At 50.6% G+C, this 15849-nt stretch overlaps 1 protein-coding gene across 1 annotated transcript in view; it reads right to left on the reverse strand.

Moving 5' to 3' along the window:
- Window positions 1-4389: 4389 nt before the first annotated feature.
- LOC146808719 (cell adhesion molecule CEACAM21-like) overlaps window positions 4390-15849 on the reverse strand; it is an 863737-nt gene continuing 852277 nt past the window's right edge. Inside the window, exon 7 of the mRNA XM_085614221.1 lies at window positions 4390-4737. The gene's annotated coding sequence lies outside the window, so the exon portion shown is untranslated. The remainder of the gene's footprint in view (window positions 4738-15849) is intronic.

Raw genomic sequence — 15849 nt, forward strand, 5'->3', positions numbered from 1 at the left:
ACAAGCAGCACTCACAAAGCAGCAACTACACATCACCAACAGGCTTATAGTCTCACTCTATCGGCAAGAGTTTCTAATGTTTGACATATTAGCAGTCACATACTCTCACAGATCCCTCAGACCAACAACATCACCCTGTTGACAAAACTCTCACACCACTCACACTACACTAGAAATCACACACTAGCAATAGATAACGCTCTCATGCCCTTGAGAGCAGCGGCCAAACAGCCACTAGGTACCAAATGTGTGCTCATACATCTCACTATCTCACTAATTAGCAGTCTAGCAACAGAGATCCTGATCCACAATGGTCAACTTGCACGTCTGTTGTTTTAGGTGCTCACAAAACTGCAATTTAATAGTATATTTATGACTGCAGAGACTTCTCAGTCGGGCGGAATACTCCGCACATATAAAGAATGTGCAGAGTTCTCTGCCCAAATGCGGAGTCTGTGTAGTCATAACGTTACTATTAAATTGCAGTTTTGTGAATACCGAAAAAACCTGCACACTCAAACCTTGATAGACTAGCTGCAAAGCTAACAGGTCTAGCAAAAGAGCCTTTTCAATGATGGTTGAGCATAAGACTGTGATATAGTGAATAGATGTGTGATTAAATGCAAATCTGAGACAATGGGTGGATGAATAGTTGCCTATGTGAAAGAGAATTGACTTACTGCAAGATTGATGAGTGAATAGCTGAATGCACAGATGGATGAGTGAGTGCATGAATACAGGCATCCAGGCATTTCCTGTTATATGCCAGACAAAGATGATTGGTCGAATGCAAGGATGATAAGCAAGTGACTCAGTGTACAGATGGATGAGTGAGTTCATGGATGGAAACATCTAGGGTCTTGTAGTTAAACACCAGACCTATCAGGTTTTTCCATGCTTGGTTCCTATTGTTTATTGGTTTTAATGATATATTTTATTGGATTCATATCACATTTAATTTGTGTATGTCACATTATCTCCAGCCGACACCTTTTCCTTTGTGCCCATGCAGTTTAAGCAAATGTAATAAAATCTGCTGAATTACAGTATTATCCCCACACTTACATTGTACTAGCTAGTCTCTTTAGTATTTTCTACATCACCAACCCCCTTTCCTTCAACCCCACGCTGCTCATCGCCCCCTATAGCAGCTGGCGCAAAAATCGCACTATCCGAATGGACGGAAACCCTGGCTACCAACAAACCCAATTTCTCCAACAACCATGACCAAATGTCATAAACTTCAAAAACTAGCTCACAGACTGAGACATAGCATTGCCCCAATTAGCAACAAAAGACATAGGAGATCCACAAAACAAGCTAGCTGATACACGAGGACCTCAGGAACTCCAAACACGTCTGCAAACAACTAGAGAGGAAATGGCGAAGCAGCAGGGATACCACTGACAGAAGCATCTTCAAAACCACACTCAACCGCTACCACCGACAGCTGTAGAACACAATGAAGGCATTAGACACATGGATCGAAACCAGCTCCAACAACAGAAAAGAACTCTTAAGCATTGAAAAGGAGTTCTCCAACCCTGCAGCCGCAGTGAACAACATCACCCCCTCACAGGACATCTGTCACAGCCTTGCAAACTTCTTTCATGAGAAAAATCCCTCAAATCTAAAGGAATTTCAACACTTATAGCAGACCTGCTAACTTCTTCAACAACCAGCTCAACCCCACACGCACAACAGAACCCGACTCACCGTTTTGAACCATCTCGTCACTGAGGAAACCACCTCCATTATGAGATAGATAAAGTCGGGGCCTCCACATCTTCAACCACCATGATCAGCCAAGAACCCACAACCTAATTATCACCTCCCTGACCACGGCCACCTTCCCAAAAACTGGAAGCATGGAGAGGTCAAAGCCCTATAGAAAGAAACATTGGCAGGACCCAGCGAACTTGATAACTACAGACCCATCTCCATTTTACCCTTCTCAGCCAAAGTCATCGAAAAGGCCAAAAACCACTAGCTGACAACCTACTTGCAACAAAACCACCTCCCAGACAACTCCCAATCTAGCTTCCGCAGCATCAAAACAGCCCTGATCACAGCCACTGATGACATCCACGTCCTCCTTGATCAGGGGGAGACAGCAGCACTAATCCTCCTAGATCTCTCTGCCACATTCAATACTTTCTCTCTCCACACACTCCTCACCACACTACATGACATAGGAGCCCAAGAAACTGCACTCAGATGGATTGGCTCCTTACTCACTGGCAGAACCCAACGGGTTCACCTTCCACCATTCTCCTCCTCACCCTCGGAGATCTTCTGTGGAGCTCCTAAAGGCTCATCACTTAGCCCCACACTCTTCAGCACCAACATGACACCGCTTGCCAGCATCATCAGATCCCACAGACTCAACATAATCTCCTACGCGGACGACACCCAACTCATCCACTTCCTCTCCAAAGACCTCACCACCACAAGGACAAATTTTCACCACTACATGACTATTGTCATAAACAGGATGAAGGACATTTGCCTCAAACTCAGCACGTAGAAGACTGAAGTACTGATCTTCGGCAATAAGAACTACCCCTGGGATGTTTCCTGGTTGATGACAGAATTTGGCCCCACACCAGAAACCTAGGGATTATACTGGATGGCAAACTCTCCATGACATCTCAGGTCAACGCCATATCATACTCATGATTTTTCATCTTGCGTATGCTACGCACGATCTTGAAGTGGCTTCCCCAAATCTCCAGATGCACCATTACCCAGGCCTTGTTCCCCAGTCAACTGGACAACAGAAACGCCCTCTATTAAGCCTTGAAAAAACACATCCTCCAAAGACTCCAAAAGATCCAGAACAACGCAGCCAGACTTGTCCTTGATCTCCCTCAACGATCATACATCACCCCTCACCTCAAAGAGCTCCACTGGCTCCCATTTCAGAAAAGATGCCAATTCAAGCTGCTCATCCACGCATTTAAGGCCCACACAACCCCAGACCAGCCTTCATTATCCACCACCTAAGCTTCTACAAACCTACCAGAAACCTTAACTCCACTCCACCTCCCTCCTCTTTTGCACCATTCGCATCTGCCATAGTAGGGCCGGTGGTCACTCCTTCTTCTACATCACAGTCAGGGCATGGAATGGACTCCCACTACACCTCTGGACCTGTGCCACTCTGTCAGGTTTCGACAAGATCTCAAGACCGCGCACTTCGATTGAACCATTTGGTCCCTGCCAGTGCCTGAATACCCTCATGGGTGACAAGCAGTGCTCCACAAGTCGACCGATTGATTGATTTATGAATTTGTTCAACACAGGATTCAAGTCGCCTTTATTAGGCAACACACTTCATTACAGAGGCCACGCCCCTTTAATCAAGTTCTAGTTGTTTTATGTCCATGCCCCTTTTGACTAGAACTATTTCTCCACCAAGGAGAGGTTACGTGATTAACAGAGGTTGGGTGGGCCCTGTTTGACAGCTCATCCAATAGCAGTTGTCTTCACTAGCATCTACTAGTATGAGTGAGTTCTGTGGTCAGCACAGGTGTTTATCAGGACCTCTGCATGCTTAAATCAAGGCACAAGCAGAGGTCCTCTGTGGGGCGACCAGGGAGAGATGCACACACTATGGGATTGTAGCATTATCAAGGGTTTCCCTTACTAATCGCTGACATCAGGTTTTAACGGAGGGCCATATTAGGTGAAGTGAGTAGGAACCCTGCAACAGCCAGTAGGAGTGCAGTACTATCACTCTTTTTTTTTGCCTAATCAAATTGTGTAAACGTTGCTCCCACCATGTATATGGAGCCAAGGCCCCTCTCCCGGCAGTTCTCAGATAACTGTCTGTCAAGCCAGATCATAAAAAGGTGGCAGTAAAGAACCCAATGGCCTTGCTGCTGGACATGATCACTGAAGCTTTTTAAAACTGTGCCAGTGAGTTAAAAGATAGATCCAGGGTCACAGGTCTATTCTTTATCAACAGGATGGATGTAGGGCTGGATGCAGCACTATGGACCAGGGATTCTATCCAGTGGCATTTGGCATGAAGGTCATTATCCTAATGGATGTTGCTTCATTGACGTCTGTGCTGTTTTTGATGCGGTGGAGATGGCACCACTTACGTCCAGTTGGAAAAGATGAGGAGGGCGATGGCATTTACTCCACACTGGAAAGATGCGCCCGGTAACCAAACTGATCTAGTTACACTCTGTACAATTTCACTGCTGGCAAATGTTCTTTAAAATACTGTTTCTATGTTCTCCTCTTCTTATAATGCTTATGTCTCCATTATTTCATCTTCTCCTTTGTGTACTGTCCTGGTTTCTTTATAGGATAAATCACCATTTGTTGAAATAGTTGCAATTTTAGTTCAATATACCAATAATTATGTTTGTTTTTATTTTTACATATTAGAATGGATTTGTAACAGGAACTAAACATGCTATTTCCAGTCTTACAAGTAAAAGATAATCAACTAGATGTTTAAGTACAAAAAATAATTGTTTCCATAAAAACAATTTATAATTGTCACAAGTCACAGAAATTAACTGAAATCAGTCTGAATATAAGTGGTCACATTTGCAGCAGTTATAAAAAAAAATCATTTGAAGCTGAAAACATTGTTACCAAAACATTTGAATTATTAGCTACGTCGTTAAGTACATTGATGTAAGCAGTGTTCTTCTGGTGCTTAATAGCATCAAAGTCTCTTCTCCAACGCACAGAGTCCTCTCAGACAAAGCATCGGGCCTAAAATGAGGAAACAATTATAGATTAACATTTTCAAATGGAAATCTTGTCTTCTTCAATCTTGGATAAGACTCCCGAAGGTGGAATCTGTGGTCTATAGTTTCTTTCATTTTTAGTTTGGGCATTAAAATGCAGCTTTACCAGTCTCATAAATAGTAATAATAATAATAAAAATAATCATACTCATAACCATTATCATAATCATAATAATACCTAGAAAGGGTTGGTTACCTGAAGTGCCATTCACATTCTGAATCAGCTTATAATTAGCATACATAGAGGTGCCGATTCCAATCCTGTAAAACCCGGGTACGAATGGTCGTATGGAGCGTATTCTCCGTCCGACTCGTACCCAGGAAAACCACCTTACAAACCAGCAAGTACGATTCGTACAGAAATACCATTTCCGTACGAATCGTAAAAAACACCGACCGGCAAAAAAATACCTATTATTCTGATCCTGGACAGCGCGTACGCGACGTCTGCACGGAGTCAGGCAGCGTTTTACGGACCAGCAAGTACGATTCGTCCCTAGGTCATTACGCACAGCTATTTTTTTACGGCAGCTAAAAAAAGCCGGAAACATGAGTCCTACAAGAAAAAGGAGCCCCGGTACGCGACGGACAGACATGGACCCCATCCTACGTGTCATCCCGGCCCTCTTAGCCTACGACCTGGTGCACAGAAACCGATGCAGACGCCACAGAAGGTGAGAACAACACCCAGGGGTCAAGGGGGGGTGAGGGGCAGGAAACATACCCCCTAACCAAAGTAAAACCTACAATATTGAGGACATACATTACCTCCAGGGTCCGGTCACTTTGGGGGGCGTGTCCACCAATCCCTGCGTACCGCAATAATGGAAGTGGACGTGAATGCGTACCCCTATGGCAACACTACAATAGTGCTACGCACCGTACTCACACATACATAGCGTGGGTACGGTCCATAGCACTATATTAGTGGTGCCGTGGGGGTATGCGTGGTACGGACCGTACCCACGCCCTCAGAGCGTGGGTACGGTCCGTACCATGCGTACCCCTACGTCACCACTACAATGGTGGTACGGACCATACCCACGCCCTCAGAGCGTGGGTACGGTCCATACCACACGTACCCCTACGTCACCACTCCAATGGTGGTACAGACCGTACCCACGCCCTCAGAGCGTGGGTACGGTCTGTACTACCATTGTAGTGGTGACGTAGGGGTACATGTGGTACGGACCGTACCCACGCCCTCAGAGCGTGGGTACGGTCCGTACCACGCGTACCCCTACGTCACCACTCCAATGGTAGTACGGACCGTACCCACGCCCTTAGAGTGTGGGTACGGTCCGTACCACGCGTACCCCTATGTCACCATTCCAATGGTGCTATGGACCGTACCCATGCCCTCAGAGTGTGGGTATGGTCCGTACCACCATTGTAGTGGTGACATAGGGGTACGCGTGGTACGGACCGTACCCACGCCCTCAGAGCGTGGGTACGATCCGTAGCACTATATTAGTGATGCCGTGGGGTTGCGCGTGGTACAGACCGTACCCACGCTCTGAGGGCGTGGGTATGGTCCGTACCACGTGTACCCCTACGTCACCACTACAATGGTGGTACGGACCGTACACACCCTATGAATGCGGGGGTACTGTCCGTATCACCCGTACCCCTACGGCACCAGTACATTTTTGAAACAAGGCGTTCACATGCCACGAATGTTGGCTTACAGCCTGGTGCAGCATATAACCAGTATATTGGGGTGTGTGTATGCCCAGGACAGCAGTGTACTGCACCAAGGGTGCGGGTGGGTGGGTGATTGGCTGCCTAGTATTTCCAGCACTTGACAGACATGTGAGGGGTGGGTGCAGAGGAATACCAGCAGTGGACAGAGACATGGGGGTGGGTGCCTATCACTCCCAGCACTGGACAGAGACATGGGGGTGGGTGCAGAGGAATACCAGCAGTGGACAGAGACATGGGGGTGTGTGCCTATCACTCCCAGCAGTGGACATAGAAATGTGGGTGGGTGCCTATCACTCCCAGCAGTGGACAGAAACATGGGGGTGGGTGCCTATCACTCCCAGCAGTGGACAGAGACATGGGGGTGGGTGCCGGTCACTCCCAGCAGTGGACAGAGACATGGGGTGGGTGCCTATCACTCCCAGCAGTGGACAGAGACATGGGGTGGGTGCCTATCACTGGGACAGCCACCAAGATGTTGTCTCACATGGAAGGAATAGGGTGGATTTCCCACAGATACAATGCCCACAATTGTTAGTCAGGTGCCCAAATACCCTGCCGAACAAGTACCATATGTGTGCTAGGCTGGGATTACACACATGCATAGTGCTGAAAAGGGAGAATTTCGCCATTAAGGCATTTCAACATACTCAATAAACAAGTACAGTGACTAGCAAGGATGGCACAGACGATGCAGCCGGAGACATAGCTGAGCAGGCATGGCCATAGTTGAAGGGATCCGTCACCAACAAAGGAAATTTAGACACAGGTCAGCACAACAATTGTGCAACTCTCTGCAGGGAAGATGTCAGGTGCCACAGAGGAAGGAACACTCCTTGGGACAATGTCTCCAAACACAAATAACACACACGACCAAAGATTCTTTGCAGAGACCTTGTGATGGCACGCAGATACCATGGTCCACCCCATGACCATCAGACTACAACATTTCCCTGAAACATAACACATTACCACAACCCCAACTCCAGGAGCATCAGCACCAACATCAATACCTGAAATGCAATAGTGTTCAAAGTAAAAAGAAAATGCTTTATTCAACATAAAATACATTTTTTGTAAAGAACACTATATACAAAGGCCAATGGCCAGTCCAGAATAGAAGTCCTTGGGGAGGACACATGGCCACGCGTCTCCCTAGCTTGCCTGCACACTGGAACCCTCAGGTACGTCGACCGGGGAGGGGGCATCATGTGGGGAAGGACCAGGCACCACAGGGACAGGAGGTGTAAGGGTAGGTGTGGTGGGTGAAGGGCCGGATGCCTCCACCACAGGGGGTGGGGCAGCGCCAAAGGTGGAGGTTAGCACGGCGCTGCACACTTCTGCCAGGTCGTCCAGAGTATCCCCTGCACTCGAAGAAGCCACAGGCACAAAGGAGGGGGGGGGTCCGAGGGATGGGGTGCAGCGCTTCTGGGGGAGGGGGTGGACATGGGGGGGACTCAACTCCCCTGCCCGTGGAGTCCCTCGCCCGCTTGTGGGGTGGTGAGTCAGTGGGGCTGAGGGCCAGCACAGACATGGAGCTCTCCTTGTCTGACTGTGTGGCAGGGGAGCCAAGGGGAGTGGTTTTGGAGGTCCTTGGTTGTGAGGCATGCAGACTCAGACTGTGGCTGCGTGTATGTTTGTGTGCCCCAGACCTAGTGGGTGTGCCTTTCTCCCCCTGAGTGTGCGTGCCAGGAGATGTGTGCTTGCCCTTAGGTGGTGGTGTGCGTGCTTGGGAATGTCTGGGTGTGCATGGGACAGGTATGGGAGTGGGAATTGTGGATGGGGCTGGGGTAGGGGGGGGACGAAGCGCTGCAGGAAACCCACTGCTGCCGCCAGTGAAGAGTCCATGGACCGCAGCAACATCCGTTGGTCAGACATCGTTGCTGACATGCCCTCCATGAACGACACCATCTGTGTCAGCAGTCTGGTGTGGCCATGGAGGACATTCAGCATTGATGTCTGCCCAACCTGCAACTGCCGCTGAATGTCCACAGACTCTGCAGTGAGGGCAGCAGGGGCAACAGGGGCAGGGGGTGCGGTGCCTGGCACGAAGGAGACATGGTGGTGCCCTGCACGGACAGAAGGGACCGGAGCAACTGGGAGGGCGGTGATGGGAATGGAGGAGGCGGGGCAGATGTTGTGCTGCTGCCAGGTGTTGTAGCGGAAAACAAACAGGGGAATGATTCTATTAAGGAGTACAGAGGTTGGAATCTAAAGCTAAAGTGAAAAACAAGAGTACCTCTGACACCATCGAATTAACATATTTATGTAAGCCAGATGGTTTTTTTTATTTATCCCTGGACAGTAATTGAATACAAACCAAGACTATTTAAATTCTTTGATCAAGACTTTTGGTTCCTGTGCAGCAACAGCTTGTGCTTAGGAATAAGTGTTTCAAACCATTTGACATACAATAGTAACAATCAATACAGAACAAGAACAAATAGACGATATTTACATCTGTACAAACTTGCAGTTGGACACAAAATGAAAAAACAGTTGGACAGTACTTATACATTTATACTCATACAAATCAATAGATAAGAGTACATCAAGGCAGTCCTACGTATTCCTTTGAATAGAGGTACGGGAACTAATTTGTCATGGAATCCTCACAGTACGAGCATCTTTTATTTAGTGCCAAAGGAACGAGGAGGTAGCCTCATATTATGGAAACCAGATCCGCAGCCCTTTAGATTAAAAGGGATTATTTTCTGTGGAAAATAGTCAAAAGTGATTTGACAATAGTTCTGTCTGGGTTTTTTAAGGCTCGCCTCCACCGTGGAATTACCAACGCGTTTCGACCTTCTGTATGGCGCTTCTTTTATAGGAGGTCTTCATCAGGGTGCGTAAGTTTTTCTACGAAGGACTCGTGATATCATCAGAGCGGTGAATGAATGACAGAATCCGAGGCTTCTATCAATCAATCAATCGCATTTATAAAGCGTGCTACTCACCCATCAAGGGTCTCAAGGCGCTGGGAGGGGGGGGGGGGTCAGTGCTCGAAGAGCCAGGTCTTGAGCTGCCTTCTGAAGGAGAGGTGGTCAGGTATGGCGCGAAGGTGGCTGGGCAGAGAGTTCCAGGTCTTCGCTGCTAGAAAAGAGAAGGATCTTCCTCCGGCGGTGGCTTTGCGGGTGCGGGGTACGGCTGCCAGGGCCTGTCCGGTGGAGCGCAGAGTGCGCGGGGGAGTGTAGAAGGAGACGCGGTTGTTGATGAGTTTGGGTCCGAGGTTGTGAAGGGCTTTGTGTGCGTGGGTGAGTAGTCGGAAGGTGATCCGCTTGTTGACGGGTAGCCAATGGAGTTTTTTCAGGTGTCCGGAGATGTGGTGGTGGCGAGGGATGTCCAGGATGAGTCTTGCGGCAGCGTTCTGGATCCGTTGGAGTTTCCTCTGCAGCTTGGTGGTGATGCCGGCGTACAGGGTGTTCCCGTAGTCCAAGCGGCTGGTGACGAGGGCGTGGGTGACGGTCTTCCTGGTGTCGGTGGGGATCCAGCGGAAGATCTTGCGGAGCATGCGGAGGGTGTTGAAACATGCCGAGGTCACCGAGTTCACCTGTCTGGTCATGGTGAGGGAAGAGTCCAGGATGAAGCCGAGGTTGCGCGCGTGGTCGGTGGGTTGGGGAGTGCTGCCTAGGGCGGGGGGCCACCAGGAGTCATCCCATGCGGTGGGAGTGGGGCCGAGGATGAGGACCTCCGTTTTGTCTGTGTTCAGTTTCAGACGGCTGTCTGTCATCCAGTTCGCCACTTCCTTCATTCCTTCATGTAGTCTGGTCCTAGCTGATGTGGGGTTGTTAGTGAGGGATAAGATGAGCTGGGTGTCGTCGGCGTATGATATAAGGTCGAGTCCGTGTTTGCGTGCGATGTTCGCCAGGGGGGTCATGTAGACGTTGAAGAGAGTGGGGCTGAGGGAGGATCCTTGAGGTACGCCGCAGATGATCTCCGTGGCTGTGGATCTGAAGGGGGGAAGGCGGACTCTCTGAGTCCTTCCGGAGAGGAAGGAGACGATCCATTCCAGGGCCTTGCTTCTGATGCCGGCGTTGCTGAGGCGGCGTATCAGGGTGCGGTGGCAGACCTTGTCGAAGGCTGCAGAGAGGTCCAGGAGTATGAGGGCCACGGTCTCTCCCTTGTCGGTTAGGGCTCTGATGTCGTCCGTTGCTGCGATCAGGGCGGTTTCGGTGCTGTGGTTGGCCCTGAAACCGAACTGTGTGGGGTCGAGGGAGTCGTTGGTTTCCAGGGCGTTGGTGAGTTGAGCGTTGACGATTTTCTCAATCACTTTGGCGGGGAACGGCAGGAGAGAGATGGGCCGGAAGTTTTTGAGTTCGGTGGGGTCTGCTGTAGGTTTCTTTAAGAGGGCGTTGAGCTCTGCGTGTTTCCAGCTCTCCGGGAAGGTGGCGGCGGTGAGGGAGGCGTTGATGACGTCTCGGAGGTGCGGTGCGATGATGTTGTCGGCCTTGTTGTAGATGTGGTGCGGGCAGGGGTCCGATGGGGATCCGGAGTGGATCGAGTTCATTATGCGGGTGGTCTCCTCGGTGGTGGTAGGGTTCCAGGTGAGGATGATGGTGGTGTCGGTGGTGGGTTCCGGAGGGGGCCTTGTGTCGGCGGTCGGGAAGCTGTTGTATATGTCGGTGATCTAGTGGTGGAAGAAGGTCAGTGCTGAGTTTTTTAACCTTTCATTCGTGTGGCGGGGATTTCTATGCTATCTTGTCCGGAGCTCCAAAAGAATTGGTGCGGCGTCTTAATGACTGGCGGGGTGAGCGCAGAGCGTCTCGGTTTCTGATCCTCCGGCAGTAGTGCAGGCTGTTGGACAGGCCTCACAGACGGCCCGCGCCCTCCCCGCTCGACAAGGCCCGGACTCCGGGCCACCTGGCATAACCCCGCGATGAGCACCTGCACCCCGTCCCCCGACGGACCCTCTGCCCTCGGACCCCCACTCATCACGGGGTCCGGCCCCACCGGCTTTCCCGGCCGGGTCCGGCCGCCATCTTGGACCCTGTACCACGCGGCCGCCTGGCCTCCCCTCGACCCTAACCCCGGGCCTGGCCGGCCCCGACATCCCGGCACCACTATCCACCCAGGAGGTGAGCGGACCACTTGGCAGGTCAATAGGAGACCGAAGTGTCAAGGGCTCTCCCCCGCCAGGTGCCGATCGCTCCCAGCTCCCCCGGGCACTGGCTCCACCCCCTGCTGGGTGTCTGGACACCTTCATCCCGGACCCTCCGACCTCCAAGTGCGAGGGTCCGGACATCAAAGGGCACCAGCCCTATAACTGAGGTAGCTCCGGAGCAGGAAGGCAGTTGTATCCTGGAGTCGAGAGACACCGAGTGAACTCAACCCTGACGGTCTACTGGCGCTGCCGTAGCCCGCTCTTGTGAACCATCGTCCTGCCTGCTGGCGCTGCCGCGGCCTTCTGCAACAGTCTTCTTCCCGGGACCTGCTGGCGCTGCCGCGGCCCGTTGTACCGACCATCCTCACCGGGACCTGCTGGCGCTGCCGCGGCCTTCTGCAACAGTCACCTTCCTGGGACCTGCTGGCGCTGCCGCGGCCCGTTGTACCGATCATCTTCCTGGGACCTGCTGGCGCTGCCGCGGCCCGTTGTACCGATCATCTTCCTGGGACCTGCTGGCGCTGCCGCGGCCCGTTGTACCGACCATCTTCCCGGGACCTGCTGGCGCTGCCGCGGCCCGTTGCATCGACCATCCGCACCGGGACCTGCTGGCGCTGCCGCGGCCCATACCACCTGATCACCAAAGCTCGAGGATTGTGAGCTCATCACCATCGCATCCGAATTACCTGACTGGTAAATAGACTGTCCCGCTACCCCCTTCCCTACCTTGCGAGACTCTAATCGAGGGGACCCCTGAGTCCAGACCTCCTTGTACCATTTCACCGTACCTTCAATAAGTGCCTATAAAGTTCACTGAACCTTATCCGTGTGTGGTATTTGTCTGTGGGGGGGGGAAGTTACTTGTCTGTACGATCGCTGGAGACGGCTCTCCCCGGAGACCTCTCCTCCTGACCCCGGCCGACCCTCCCGGTCCGTCTACCTTTTCTAACACAGGCGAAGAGCCAGGTATTGTAGCAGCCTCCGCCTCCTCGATGGGGTCAGCCTCGGACCCGTCTGCGTCGTAGTTGGTGTCGCCAAAACACAGGTCCTCCGACTGACTCCCCTCGCCCTCCGTGCCACTTGCTCCCACAGACTCGCCAGCACTGGTGGCACCGGTGCTGGATCCCTCCTCCAGGTCCGTGCAGGTGTCTTCCTCGGTTTCCTCCGATGATGCTGTGGGCAAGGAGAAGATACAGAAAACAATCAGTCACCTGTATACATCTGACATATGAGTCCAAATAAAATAGGTCACAGTGCATATCAGGCAATGCATCAGGACTAACATCTAGATTACTCCGCACATATGTAAGCCCTGTACTCCCCAGTTGGTTGACCCACCATGCCACTTGGAAACAAGGAAAAATAGGACACACCAGCAAAAAATGTAATGACAAATATACTGAGAAGTTAGTGTCTGGGACCAGTTGAGCACAGCAATACTATGAAGTCATGCCAACTATTGTTTAATGGGAAATAAACAGTATTGGTGCACCCAAGGCTGAATAACAGACCTCAATGCTAAAGGTGTCCCCACACTCAGAGACCTGTAAGTACTTTGGAAACCCAAACGAAATACATTTAGATCGCTTGGGAATCACACCACTTTACACAATCGACATGTTCAGAATGTGTGAATGTGCCACTTTGTGAACAGAACACACATGTGCCTGTATGAAAGAAGTCTCACAAGGAGGTGCACACAAAACTACATTTACACAGTCATTGTATGAGCTGCCAGCCTAATTTAAAGAAGCCACTGTTAGAAAGAAATGGTGTTTCAGAAAGTACATATACATGGGACCATGGCGGCATGGATGACTTGACACTCGTAAGTTGGTATCACCAACAACCCAGGACTTACCCAAATTCCAACAGACTGTGGGAACATTGATATGTATAATCTGAAAAACAGTCTTATTCCAACTGTGCCTTTCTTTAAAATGTGCCAGCGTGTTCCCTGAAAGTGTAAAGGTGGTTTCTTGTGCACTTCCTTGGGAGACATTTGTCATGCAGGCACATTATTGTCCTGCACAACAAAACATCAAAATCAAGCAGTGAAAACATGAAGACATGTTGACAAGTGTAGTGAGTGCCAAGGTACAAGACTTTTTGATTAACAACTTGAATTATGCCACTTGTCACATGGCCATCCGTACCATGATGACACAGTTGCCAACACATCTGACCCACTACCTGTCATGTGGAGTGGCACACATGTCCAAACACAGGCCAATGCATAAGCTAATGTGCCTGCAATTGTATAGGAAAAGGGCATACCTGCACTGAGGAGACACCCTCATGGCAAGCCTGAATGTCCACACAGATGTCAGCCCAAAAGACAAAACTATGTAGCATCTGGACCACACACTGGTGCCAAAAATGTATGAGCAGGAATTGTGTATTTAAACTATTGACACATGCTGAAAAGCACAAACATTAAAACCTGCACAACATGACTGGGTCACTGCATGTTGAGTCTCTGTCCAGCCAATTATCACACACAGGTCAGACCTGGCAAGGAGACATAAGGTTTGCCCATGTAGGCCTCGCCCGCACAAACCCCCCATACCTGAGACAATGTGATCGAGACAGATCAAGAAGTGACACCTCTTAATCAGGGTTTACCAAAATGTGCAGCAAGAATTCCAAAATGCACTCCACATCACCTCGTGAGGCTGCCAACACATATTTGTGACAAACAACCATCAACAGATAGTTGTGAATAGACACACAGGCACTGCCCAGTGTGAGTATGCACAAGCAAAACGGGGTCTCCCTGTCCAGTGGACACATTTAGCACACTTTAGATAAATACAAATGAGGCAAGGGAACAATTCCACAGAGGCCAACCTATGATGAACACACAGAGAATGGGCACAGTGTTGGATGACACACATGATCACGAGGCAAGGGTGTCTCAGGGGACTGTAGTGGGCACACTGCTCCATGGTCCTGGAATGAGCTGACTGTAACATGAGCAACCGTCCTGGCACTATGCATATCTCCCACTCATGCACATCATGTCTGAGGACACAACATCGGTCATGCATGCTGCAAGTGTGTTCATTTGAAACCTCACACTCCTATGTTGAGACTCAGCATCAGTGTCAACAAATATGGACCACCAAATGACTGAACAGGACAGGGCACAGGCAAGGTAACAACACATGTCTCAGACCCCCCCCCCCCACACATGATGCAGAAAGCAATGTGCACTTGGATTAACTGGCAGCCTAGATGACCATGTGCAATAGTGATTACACACAGGCCAGGGAACACATGTCAAGGAGGGGAAGGGAGGGATAAGAGCACCGGTTTACTTTGGGGAACAGGATATGCACTGCACATATAAACCCTGGCAGTGTATCCAGGTGACAGAGCACTTCCAAAAGCTGGGGACACACAACAAACACACATGTACCTACCCCCTCAGTGCTGCTGTCTCTTCTGGAACTGCCTATCCATGTCAGGGAAGACCACCGCCAGGAAACGCCTCATCTGGTGGGTCAGGTATCGGCGCCCGCCGTGGGGGCGTGGAGGTGAGAGCCCCAGCTGGACCCGGGCGGTCCTCCGGGTCCAGCACCGGATGTCCTGCCATCGTTCTCTGACTTGGGCTAGGCGCCGACTGCGACCCTCCACCGATATCACGGCCCTGACGGCCCTCTTCCAGATCTTCCCCTTCAGGTAGGCAGTTACCTGTGAGGATGACAAAGTGAGACAACATCACTACACCTGATCCATGTCACAGAGACACACATTGGAACATCTTTGATATGTTGAACAGGGCAAAGGATGCTGCCAACGAATAGCATCATTGTCATATGGACATTGGCCTCTATGGAAGCCCCAATGCACTACATGGCATTGAAAGTACACAGGTGGCATGAGGGGTGCAACACACTCCCTGATCATGGCAAACACTGTGCATCACAAGCAACACCAGGCTGATGGACAGCACCTCAAAGCAGTCACATGCCCCAGGCCACTGACGCAACCTCGGCAGAGTACACAGACACACACAGGCACAGATCAATCACCTGCCATTGGCAACAGCAGATACAAACCTCACTCTGCACATGTGCCACTTGCCTGTGGGGTGTCACAGGTGTGGGGCTAGCTCAGCAAGTCAGACACAGAGCACGGCTTACGTCTCACATCAGATGGGTATAGCTGTTGCCTCCTCCATGCAGCTGTGGTGCAACACTCCACATAGACACTCACCCACACGACAAGGAACATTCACAGACATCAATGTCCAGGGGGCGTACACATCAC

The sequence above is a fragment of the Triturus cristatus genome, chromosome 7, assembly GCF_964204655.1.
Source record: "Triturus cristatus chromosome 7, aTriCri1.1, whole genome shotgun sequence".
NCBI lineage: Eukaryota > Metazoa > Chordata > Amphibia > Caudata > Salamandridae > Triturus > Triturus cristatus.